Genomic DNA, 11,287 nt, shown 5'->3' with positions numbered 1-11,287 from the left:
GACACTGTAGGCACCTCATGGTACCTTATGTAAGACGGAGAGCATGCTAAACCCCCAGTAAAACTGCACCTAATCAAGTTATAAATTACACTTCTAATGGACGGTCTGCTTGAGAGCAGGTCTAACCACTGGTCACACAATACAATAATTCAACAGAGAAGACTCGCTCCTAGATAGATTATCAGCCCTCACTCCAAACCATCCTAGATCACCATGATGAAGGAAGGGACCTGCTGACCTGCTGCAGGGACTACATACCACAACCTGGCCTAGCAGAGCAGGTGGCAGTGTCACAGAGCCTTGGACTTTACTGGGAAGTGTCCTCCCACCGGGCCTGGCTTGCCTACAGGGGATGTGAGTTCCCACCAATGCTCTACCACTCACTGGCTGTGTTCCCTTAAATAGGCCGTGCAACTACGCTCATCTCGGTTTCTGTGTTTATGAAATGAACTGGTTCTCCAGATGTCGCAGAGTCCTCGGGAGGAACAGAAGGTCCTTCCTAGAGTGTCACTCACACTTTGGTTGTCTTATTCTAACACCATGAATTAAGAATTTTCTTTTTGTCTCGCCACAGACCTAGCATAATGAGCTCCACAAAGCAATCAAAATTGTGACTTGCTGTGGCAGTGTCCTGCCTCACAGTGAAATTATAGATTCAGACAGTGAGGAAATATTTGTAAAATATTAACATGAACCCGTCATGTATTAAGGAAACACAGCCAGTGAGCAGCCCTGAACCTGTCTCTTTAAAGCAAGCCCAACTGTCATTCAAATGTTGTAGCATAACAAAAATATCACAGGGCCTCAAAGCCCCACATGGACATTGCTCTTAGAGGAAGTATTTGACAAAAAATGTTCCCTGGGAGGATATTGCAAAAAATGCTAGAGCTTTGAAAAGGCTGTCTGTCACACACAGGGATCAAGTTTATTACAGGGATTTTTCTTAAACCTGGGAAAAGAAAATTCCTCCAGAACAAACTATTGGCACACTTGCACAAGTTCAAAGAATATAATTTATATTAATCATACTTTGTATGTAATAACATTTTGTGTGGTCCTAGGGGAATTCAAGAGGGCACTTAATTGTTGCTACTATTGTACAAAGAGGAACACAGAGATCCAGCCAATCTTCTCTAAGATGTGTGGGACCAAAAGCATTGTAAATCTCAGATTCTTTTCAGATCTTAGAACACTGGCATATATAACAAACTATCTTGATAATGAAATCCAGGTTCCCTTATGCATGTTCTACATCTTACACATACCCTGAAGGCAATTTTAGGCGATATTTTTAGTGTATCTGTACTGGTACTAAGTCTGTCACTTGAGCTCAGGAATGACATCTCCCACTTGAGGTACAATCAACATTCAAAAATTCTGTGATTTGTGGATATTTTCGTTTGGGGATTTTGATATGAAGAATGGTCAACTCAAAGAAGATAGATAAATTTAATAACCCAGTACAGAAAAGAAACCTCAATATAACCTTAAAGTGGGCCACCACCTTCATTCTTAATATGAAAACAGAAATAGATATTTTATCTCTAAGCCAGATAAATTTGGACATCTCAATGGAAAATAAGAAAATAATGTTTTTAAAATATAGAAAACAGAAATGGTACATGCTAATAGTACAGAAACTGTAATGAATGTGAAAATACTAAGTTCACTAATTAGAAAAATTTATAGATTAACTTGAATATTTATAAGACCTAATAATATAACACCATAGTCAGGAGCAAAGAAGACTGACAGGAAGTTTTCAAATAAAAATTAATATAAACTGGATTCTATTAGATGTTATCAGTTTAAGAAGACTATAAGACATTCTAAGCATAGTTTCAAAAATCCTAAGTATTATTTTGCATGATTCTATAGTGTATTTAGAAATAATAATAAATCATGATAGAATGAGGGTCATATATCACAATATATGTGATTTATCCCTTTACCTAAGGGATGCAAAAACAGTTTCCTCTTAGACAGTTTACCATAGTAACTCACCACACTGATGAATTATAAAAGAAAAATCATAAAATTATCTTAATGTATAAAGTAAAATTTATAAGGTCTAATATAGTCTTACAATTTTAAAAATAATTTTTAGGAAGTTGAACTAGAGGCAAACTACCTTAACTTAATAAGAGATGGAATAATGTTATATATAATGGAGAAATACAAATTCTGTCCAATAACAATTTGTTCTGTTGTATGAGATTCATTTCCAAACTTTATCTATAATTTTCTGAAACAAATATTGAGCATAAGAACTATATAAACTATACCACATAATCACACCTTAGAAATATAACGATAAGCAAAACAGAAATTATCAATATCATATAACCAGGAAATTATTGCTGGATAGACAGAAAATTCAAATGACTTTTTAATACAAGATTTGTACCAATGTAAATATTAGCAGACTAAAGATTATGTATGTGGCTGGAAATTTGTCAAAATCAGATTTAAAGAAAAAGATTTGTTGGCCTTGGAGGTGGGTGCAGAGGTAGGTAGACCAGGATAATTTTAAAGAGAGTCCATGAATTTCTCATAGAAAATGCTAGCTGCTGTATGTTTTCTTGGGAGATACACAATAGAGTTTCTGAGAATCCATAGATAATAACCACTGCTTATTTAAGAGAAGTACTATAATATCACATTTTAAAATATGTGACATTACCTAAGTCCTAGCTAGGATAATGGACTCCAAGACAAAAAATGGGTAAATCCACAAATAAAATACTAAGCTTCGCCACTGTCTCTGAGGGATCCCCTCCATTCCCTTCCACACCGAGAGGGCTAACTAAAGCCACTTCTCCACTGAGTGAGTGCTATTTCATCCTGCACTGTGTAATTTCCCAATAGGGCAGGCTGCAGAGTATGGCGAAATACTACCATAGAGGTAGAGGGCCTGGTTTGCCATCTGGCTGCCCCTGAAAAGATTCAAGAGCAGGGTGAGTTGTTTAAACTCTCTTAGTTGTGGTTTCTCCTTCCAAATGGAAACAAAGTAACCATAACAAATGTCTGCAACAACATAGTGTAGAATCTTCCAGTCCCAAAATTTGTATCATCACATTCCAATCAAGAGACTATTTCAATGGATTTTCTTTTACATTTTTATTCCCCAAATTCATGCAGAGCAGGGAGCCCTTCAAGCTTTGCCAATTTCTACTTTCCCTAGGAGGATGTGGGGGGAAATAGGCCCTGCTGTGCTTATCAAAACAGCAGCTAAATCCAGACCATATCTCATCTCTCCAATTTCCCAACCATCATCTACAAATATGGCTGACAGCTGCATGGCGGGTCCTTATCTAAAAATGGATTTAGTGGCTGAGATTTCCTGTATAGTCACACCTCAAATAATTGGACATTACAAGCAGGCACTATGGAAAAGAAATCACCTACCCCTAACCAAATGGTGAATCAACGACATGGTCTGGACTGGTTCCAGTGCTCAGAAGCAAGGGCTTTATTGTGCACCACAGCCTGGCCTCTGTGCCAAGCTGGAGAGTGCCCAACTCTCTTTATGGCTGTGCTTGAATGACCGCTGAACCAGACAGATGGCCTCTAGCCACAGTGACAATTTTCCATTGACACGGACATCTGGTAAGTGTCCATGTTCCAATTTTCAGATGAGAAAATCAAGGGCCATGTGATTTTGATTGTTATCTACAGTCTAGGTGTGCCATAAATAATCATGGCGACAGTCAACACAGCCCGGTGGCTCTTCTCTTTGATGCACTTTTTTGTTACTGGGGTGCCATTGCCAAACAGAAAGACTCCAGGCTATTCTGTCCACTATGTGGCCCTTTCAGTCCAAAAAGACACTGTTTTAGCATGGCCTTTTACTACTCAGTACTGAGTAATGAACTTTATTTACTTAATATTTTTGCCATATGGCCAATAGTACCTTCTTCCAACTCTATACAATCAATGGCTAACTTTGAGATGCATCTTTCAGGATATTTCTGTAATATCCTTGGTTGGAACAACGCAAGCTGTGTTGAAATTTGTGCTGGATACTGGGGTTGCTAAGATAAGTAAAATGCAGTTCCCATGTTCAAGTTAGTGTGAAAACTGTAGTTTTACTTCTTATGAGCTGAAGATGTGGCTCGGTGGCTAAAAGAGCCTGCTGCTCTTCCAGAGGAAGTGTCTCACAGCCATCTGTAGCTACAAATCCAAGAGATTTGACATCCTTTTCTGGCCTCTGAGGAACCAAGGCATACACACTGCCCACGCATAATACACATCCATACATGTAAAGGAAACATACACATAATATAAATGTAAAAATCGTCTTTAAAAAATGGTTCCCCAAAGCCCTGATAAATAGGTCATGGATTCTAGGGGACAACATACTACTCTTATCTTGCTAAATGAATATAGCAATAAAACAACTGCTGATGGTATACTGTTATATCTTTAGATCTACACACCACTCAACACTTACCAAAGAAGTTGCTTCTTCGTATCAATGGTATTTGACACACAATGTGCAGAGGGTAGGTGACTAATCTTAACTATCAACTTGACCGTATTTGGAAGTAACTAAAACCCAAACAGCTGTGTGCACTGAGAAAGATTTTCTTGGTTGGATCATCTGAGGTGGGAGAGTCACCCTAAATCATCTGGATCATTTGAGGTCAGAAGGGCCACTCTAATTCTGGGCCCCTGTCATCTGGTGGAAGCCCATATGAGAGCACAAGGGATAAGGAAGCCCCTGTTCTCTGTCAGCTTGCCCTCACTTCACGGAGCCATTTGTTCATTAGTGTTAGAAAACTGTCGGCTTTGTAAGATTTCCCTAGGACTCCAGTACCAGATTGGGATTGTTGAAACATACTGTCTTGTGAACTAAACAATTCCAGTATCACTGGCCTTTCCACCAGGAGACAGCCATTGCTGGACCTCTTGCACCACATGTAAACCACTCAAATAAATCCGATATGGTGTGTGTGTGTGTGTGTGTGTGTGTGTGTGTGTGTGTGTGTGTGTGACACACATCATACTATCAGTTCAGTTCCTTAGCGAATCCTGACTAATATAGTGAATGACTTTGGACTACTCATCCCTAAATGGGATCTCTATCACAAGCCTCCCTCAAGGCGAAGGGGTCAATCCAGAAGAGGAGGCAAAAAGATTATGAGCCACAGGTAGTAAACAACTTCAAATAAACAGAGTTTTCCAGATACAATGGGGTTGATACATATATGAACTCACAGACCTTGTGTCAGCACGCACTCGATCTATACAAGTTCAGACCAGACAAAAATCCCAGCACAGAACTAGGCACAAAGTCCCTCCCCTAACCAAAAAGCTATCTGAAATTGACAGCTGATAGGAGAGGGACACACCAAATTGTTTTCAATGGAGCGACACTGGGTAACATCAACCACACTCCAGGCCTGGCCCCATGTTCAGGAATAGCTAGCCAACACAAATCAGATCCAAGCTTTTTAATGGGGATGACAGTTTGTTGTTGTGGTGGTGGTGGCGGTGGTGGTGGTGGTGGTGGTGGTGGTTTCTAGGAGAGAGAAAAAATATGAATTTGGGTGAGTAGGGGGGTGAAGGAGGACCTGGGAGAGGTTTGGGAAGTAGGAAAATTATATATTATATGAAATTCTAAAACAACAAAGGATAACAGAGGTAAAAAAAAAAAAAAAAAAAAAAAAAACCTTCCTCTTAAGCTCAGCATGAAATAGTCCTTAGTCTAGATAACACATCACTACCATTTCCCACGCATAGAAGAACACCAGGCCTCATAAATGTTCTGCTCCCAGAAACCATCTCATTCCTACAGTGTCTGAATGCATGCTGATCTGGTGACCCACCCCCTGCAAGGCTCAGATCTCCCAGCCTCAGGGCTTCTCTGGAGAGTATTAAAAGAAGAGAATTTCCCCCGGACCTTTGGCCTGACCAGCCTAGTGCTCTGTTGTCTGTGGGCCGAAAGCTGTGGGGAACGAAGTGAAGGTAGCTTGTCGGATGATTGCAGTAATGCTTGTCAATCACGCAGCCATTTAAAGATGTACAAAGGAAGCTCCTCTTCTTCCCGGAATGCCAAGCCCTCCAGTGACTCAGATTTTCACCAGGTATATTTTGTAATTTGTGCCCAAATACTATGAAAATGGGGGTTACAATAAAGGCAAAGTCCATTTCCTTGTGAACAAAGGGACGGTTTACTACCAAAAGGCAAAGGTTCCAACATGCGAGGACAAGTAGATTTGCATATGAGCCAAGCTCCTGAGAGGCTTTCAGACAGGTGCAGCTGGAGAGCTCCAAGCTATATGCTTTGTCTTAATCTAAGAGGACAGCAATCTGAATCAGTGGATGGATGGATGGATGGATGGATGGATGGATGGATGGATGGATGGATAAAAAGGACAGAAATAGAACGGTAAGAAGACAGAGAAGAAAAGCATGAGATGATGAGAAAAGAGAAGAAACTCAAAATTGTAGGTGTTGTTAAATTCCAAAGGGAAAATAAATGTGCCTCCTAAAACAAAGCAATTAATTCAGTTAAGCAGATATGCTGCATGGGTACCTATTGGCCATGCTGACACCAATATGATATCAGTGAATGAAGTAAGTCAAGCCTGGCCTCTGTAAGCCCAGAAACAAAGCCAGATCTTAATATCATTCACTACCTGGATATAAGATCTTCTGCCTCAGGCCACTAAAGTTAATAATACCTATCACACAGAAAAGGCTCTATAAATGAGTCCCATTACTATTGTTACTGTTTTCATTAATAATGAATGTGAAAGCTTTTAACTTGAGCCATGTGCCTTCTATTATGAATGAGCAAAGAGTCATTGAAAGTGATAAATATACACACATCAGTTAATTGAATAAGCACTTTTTTTCCCTAAAACTAAAATAAATCACCCATAGTATATATCCCACAAACAAACACAGGCATGCTATGAGACAGGGTTTGTAAAGTGGGAGGATGGGTAGCCGTACTCAAACAACTCTGAGAATTCCATGTTTTAGCTCCCAAAGCCAGCACAGAGAAGGATTCTGGAGCATACAGAAGGAATTCTTGTGCTCTGCACATACTAGTTCATGTAATTTTCTTAATAATCTTTCAAGCATGAGCCTCATCTCACATAACTAGAAGCAGACATAATGAGGTTAAGAAACTTGGCTAATGTACATTTTTTTATAGAGAGGAGAGCCAAGGATCTAATGTAAGCTGACTGCACAGCTGTCAAACATCACGTCACACGACTTCCTTACGAGAGAAGTGCGCCCCAGATAGCAGATGGTTTACCCATCTATCTAGCCGTCCATGCATTCTCTCCTGCATCTATCATTCCATTCACTCATCATCGGCAAGTGTTCAAAGCCATTCTTTTGTCACCTGTCTGCATTTGGTATTGAGTATATAGCGCTGCATAATAATGCAATCGCAACTCTATAGAATCTACATTCATTCAACAAGAAAAGCAGTAGAGGGAGGTGAGATGGCTCAGTGGGTAAAAGCACTGACTGCTCTTCCGAAGGTCCTGAGTTCAAATCCCAGCAACCACATGGTGGCTCACAACCACCCGTAATGAGATCTGATGACCTCTTCTGGCACATCTGAAGACAGCTACAGTGTACTTATGTATAATAATAAATGAATCTTTTAAAGAGAGAGAGAGAGAGAGAAAATATACTCTCAAACTCACATCTTAGCACAATTTTAGAACAATACTTTTAAAAAAAAAAAATCCCGTTAAGAGATACTGATACAAGAAATCAATGACATTAAGCCACAATACTCCATGTTCAACAGAATCAACAAACATCACTTGAATGTCCTCGCAATAAAAAAGTAGAAACCTAGCTCAGAGAGAACCAGGTTCTTAGAGACTGAGAAAGAGATGATAAGCTTTTCACTCTTTCAGAGATCTCTGGAGGGTGGTGCTGGAGTTTGAGGGCCACGAAGCTAAATGTACAATAGGACTCCTGTTTATCTCTGCTCTCCCTCTTTCTCCAAAGACACCAGAACACACCTGAGCAACACCAAGTGCAGCTTAGACAACCAATTTTCTTTAAATAATGAAAAAGAGAACATTTGTGGTTATCTAAAAGCAAGCAGAAATGGGCCCAGAACTTACCCTCTCTTTGGTTCTGTTTCCCAGTGATTTCTGATTCTTATCATGCAGCAGAGTCATTTCTGTTGGAATTTCTGACTTGGCAAGTGGAGACAGGGCCAGACAGTTGGTATTTTAAAAAGTTCTAAATGACTACTTGGGTTCCTAGTCCTGAGATCACATCTGAGAACCATTACCTTATTTAACTCCTTCAGAGCACACTTATCTGTCTTTTTCAGAAAGCAAAGCCTGCGTAGACTCAGCCTTCACCACTGGGCTCTGAGCCTTGGGAAAACAGACACTCCAGTGTAAGCTGTGGCCACAGATCTTGGTAGTTAAGAACTTGGACCTGTGAACCAAATGCCTCCATCAATCTTATCTCCTCTGGATGCCTATATTGTCAAATTTTATTAAAGGTCTGGATGACTTAACAATCATCTGCTTGTACCAAGCAGAAGAACAGTGCTGACAAAGTAAGCATATTATTATTATTATTATTATTATTATCATTATCATTATTATTATTATTTTCTAATCCCATGAATGGGTTTGAGCCTGGTTCTTGAGGACAATCCTACCTGGACCACTGAAAGATAGAATGTACAGCAAAATGATAATGGATGATGTCACACAGTCACAGAGATGCACAGGTATATGTATCAACATTAAGTACAGAGCTCTGTAGGTGAGATATAACTGTGGGTTGATATTTTCTAGGTATCCCAGTGCCTATCCCCTATTATCATGGAACTCTCCTATGGTTCTTCAGGGTCAAGACACCAAGTTAGTAACTTATGGTTTTCAAATATCAGTGAAATGCATAATCTAACCCAGACAGCCATATGTCCCCACTTGCCAGAGATGAGGCTGTCTGCTCCAACTGATCTTCTACTACCCAGGCCTCCCAACACCCTTGAGCAGCAACATTAGTTGACTGAAGGAAACAGTGTCCCGTGGATGCCATGAGGTACGTATTAAACCAGGTGACCACGAAGTATGGGTCCTGGGATGTGGCCATCCAGAGAAATAAACACTGTCAGCTCTCTATATACATGGGCTCACTATCTGTGGATTCAGCCAAGTAGAATGAAAACATTTTAAAAAAATAAAAAATAAACAAGATGCCTATAATGAGCATATATAGACTTTTCTTGTTATTATGACAGATAAAATTCATAGAGCGTCTAGTATTCTAAATATATACTGATGATTTAAAGTATATGGAAAATGTGTATAGACTATATATGAATATTATATCCTTCTCTAAAAAGGCTCAAGCGTTAATGAATTTTAGTACCCAGAAAGATTCTGTAACCTATCATCATTGTCACTGAAGAACAATAGTGTTTGGAGATTTTCTACTCTAGTCTTACATGTGGATGCACCATCAGATTCTGAAAACAATTTCATTAACCACTGACAGCCTTGGAGACAGCTGGGAAGAGACTGCACAGAGAAACCATGAAGGAAGGCTTCCCAGTTACTAATGCAAAACTGGTGTCTGAGGTCAAGCATGGAGAGTGCCTGCCCTCGAGTGCCACATTATGCTGGGAGCTCTGTGACCTTGTATAAAGCTTCATCCACACCTGATACCTGCCTCTTCCTTTGAGCAACTCTCAACATAGTTGACATTGGCTGGTACTGTCTAAAAGATTCCATAACAGCAAAGTAGTTAAGAGTATGATATGTGGAATCAGATAGGTTTGGGTTCAAAATTCCAACTTTAGAAAGTAAAACAGAACCTTGAGAAAGTACTCAACATTACGTGCTGCAACCATCGCATCTGCAAAGCCGAGATAAGACAGTTCCTCAGTGGGCTGGTATGATGCCTCGGGTCAATGCTGCATAAAATAAAAAGAGTGTGACCAATCAATGATTGATTGCCATTCTATCACTAAAAGCTAGCCTAGGAAGCTTATTCCAAGAACATGCCCAAGAACACCAGGCACTGGGAAGAAGTCGTGGCAACAAAGTCCTATGAGCTGCAGTTTCCATCTTTTCCACGTGTGGAATTATAATTGATGTTGAATTTCTGGCCCACTTCTCCGACTCCTCATTTGTACTGTTTATCTCCACATGGATTTATCCTGACATTCTTCTCAAACATTTGTGCATATCCCTGTGTCCTCAAATGATTGACAGCCAAGATGATGACTCTCCAAAAGATGCAATTCTAACTCTGGTATCCTGACAGTGTGGTCACAGTGGAAGAATATGGTGACGTACTCAGAATCACTCATTTCATTCTTATCAGTGAAGAGCCCACATGTATCCTATCTATCAGCTCTCTCTCTCTCTCTCTCTCTCTCTCTCTCTCTCTCTCTCTCTCTCTCTCTCCCACTCTTTCCCTCTCCTTCTTCCTCTCCCCTCCTCCCTATCCTGCCAATTCACCAGGATTTAGTGTCTCTGGCTCCCAGACAGTGAGTTCATGAAGTACCTAAGAGTTCCAAGTGGCTTGAACATAGAAGTGACTTTTCCTGAAGCCAGGAAATGTTCTCAATCCCAACCAGGAAACAGAATAAACTGAACACTAAAAGGGATGGGGATGGGGTACTCATGCACAACTCCTGCCTCCCTTAATGTGTCCAGAGGATCCGCTGCAGGTGTGGTTAGAACAGATGCCAGAGTATGTTGGCTTGGGGTCCCACATGGCTTCCTGCCTAGACAAACATGTCTCCACAGTTCCAGTGGACTGTCACCTCCACGGGCCTCTCAGGCAGCATGCACACTAGCTCATTGTTCTTCTTCCTGCTAGCAGCTCTCTGACTAGTGCTCACTACTCAGCAGGATTTGACTGATCTGTGCACACTGTGCAGGTTTTGGGACCCAGTGCCACAATGCTGTAGACATACTGGAAGCAAGGACCAAAGAAGATGCTGCGTGCAAAAAGGCCATTCAAATGACAAAGTTGTTCAGCTAGTTTCTATCATTGGAAGTTTGGTACTATTTTAAAAGTTTTACTGAACAAACTCACAATACAAAAAAAAAAAAAAAAGAAAGAAAGAAAAGCCTCAAGGGAAGAGAAGGTATGTAGCTCAGTTAATTGAATGCTTTCCCAGAATTCCTAAGTCCCTGGGTTTGATCCCTAGAATTACATATGGCATAGTCACACATACATTTAGTTCTAGGAGTTGGGAGATGGAGAGATTTCCATGGAGATGGAGAGAAGATGGATTTCAGGGCCATCCTTGGCTACATAGTAGATT

The sequence above is a fragment of the Mus pahari genome, chromosome 10 (genome assembly GCF_900095145.1).
Source record: "Mus pahari chromosome 10, PAHARI_EIJ_v1.1, whole genome shotgun sequence".
Classification (NCBI taxonomy): Eukaryota; Metazoa; Chordata; class Mammalia; order Rodentia; family Muridae; genus Mus; species Mus pahari.
This window is presented reverse-complemented; position numbering follows the sequence as displayed.